Source organism: Haematobia irritans, chromosome 1, assembly GCF_050003625.1.
Source record: "Haematobia irritans isolate KBUSLIRL chromosome 1, ASM5000362v1, whole genome shotgun sequence".
Classification (NCBI taxonomy): domain Eukaryota; kingdom Metazoa; phylum Arthropoda; class Insecta; order Diptera; family Muscidae; genus Haematobia; species Haematobia irritans.
This window is the reverse complement of record NC_134397.1, coordinates 277132924-277134440: the sequence shown is the minus strand read 5'-3', so window position 1 is coordinate 277134440 and position 1517 is coordinate 277132924. Positions and strand designations below refer to the sequence as shown.

At 32.1% G+C, this 1517-nt stretch overlaps 1 pseudogene; it reads left to right on the top strand.

The window, feature by feature from the left end:
- The first annotated feature begins 916 nt into the window (after positions 1-916).
- LOC142219796 (cytochrome c oxidase subunit 6C pseudogene) lies at positions 917-1274 on the top strand (annotated as a pseudogene).
- The last annotated feature ends 243 nt before the right edge of the window (positions 1275-1517 follow it).

Genomic DNA, 1517 nt, shown 5'->3' with positions numbered 1-1517 from the left:
TCGTTCAACAGCCGTTGCACTGAATTTGCATCACTTTTTTAGATGTGATCCGAATTCAATGTTTTGGATGCAAATTAAAAAAATCTGTGATACTTTGTAAAATAAATAATTTTCATAATTTTTTATAATTTTTACGACAAGCGTTAGACGCTTGTCGTAAAGGTTTGACCTCAAATGTTTTCAAAAATTCACAAGTTTTTCGGATTGGATTTTTCTCGACAAAATTTAAATGATTTGTACCATTTTGTAAATTCTTACTCTGTTTTTAACCTATTTAAAACAAAAAAGTTAAAATTACCCATTAAACGTAAGAAAAAAACAAGTTATAAAAAATTGAATTAAAAGAACTTCCTGGGTAGTTAAAATAAAGAACATCATTGGGAGTGCATCTTCTGGAAGTGCTTTTAAAGTTATGCCTTTGGAAGAACTTCTAAATTTTTTTTGCTGGGAATATTTTGCAGATTTGGTTGATATTATATATGATTAGCTTGTGTTAAATTTGAGTATGATTGGTTAAGAAATGAGGGCATTATGCTCAAAAATAAGGATATAAAGTAAATTTTTGAAAATCGGGCGATACATTTACTCGTATATCTAGATCTAAAGCAATTTGGATGATATTTTGAAGGTTTGTTTGATACTATAGAAGGTTACCTTATGCAAAATTTGTGGAAGATTGGTGATTATATAAGGCTATTATGGCAAAATTTGTGGAAATCGGGGAGCTATACCTAAATCTGAACCGATTTGGATGATTCTTTGCACATATAGTAAGTACTATAGAAAATAAATTTAGCTAGCTTTGCATAAGATTGATTAGTAAATAATAGTAAAAGAAAAAATTTGGGAAAATCGGGCTATACATATATATGAGAAATATATTTAAATCTAAACCGATTTCGATGAAATTGAGTCGAGTTGCATATTAGATTCTTGATTCAAAAATGACCAACGCTCCTGCTGTTTCTAGCTCTGCTGCAGTCATGCGTGGCTTGCATAACATGCAAACCAAACGTGGATTGGCTATTGCCATCGGTTTGACCGCTGTCATCACAACAGCTTTTAAACTTTTTGTGAATGACCCTAAAAAGGCAGCCTACACTGAGTTCTACAAGAACTACGATGCGCAAAAGTCTTTTGAACGCATGAAGGCTAATGGACGTTTCCAACCTTGTTAAATTTCGGAAGCATTTAGCCATATTGAGTTTTTAGCTTTAACAGTATGAGATAAATAAAGTATGTCTGTGGAATGTAACATTAACAGATAAAACGAATATATCCAATCTAGTTAAATAATTTTGCACACTTAAGGGGCGGGGAATTAGATTACTTTGTGGCATACTTGACGACGGTCAGTTCGTAAAGCAGCTCAATATGAGCCCATTTATCGAAATCGGACGGTACATATATATTTTGGGCTATATCTAAATTTAATCCGAGTTATTATTATTTCAATAGCGTTCGTCCTTGTGCCATGTACCAAATTTCATTAAAATCCATTAATAATTACGGCCTGA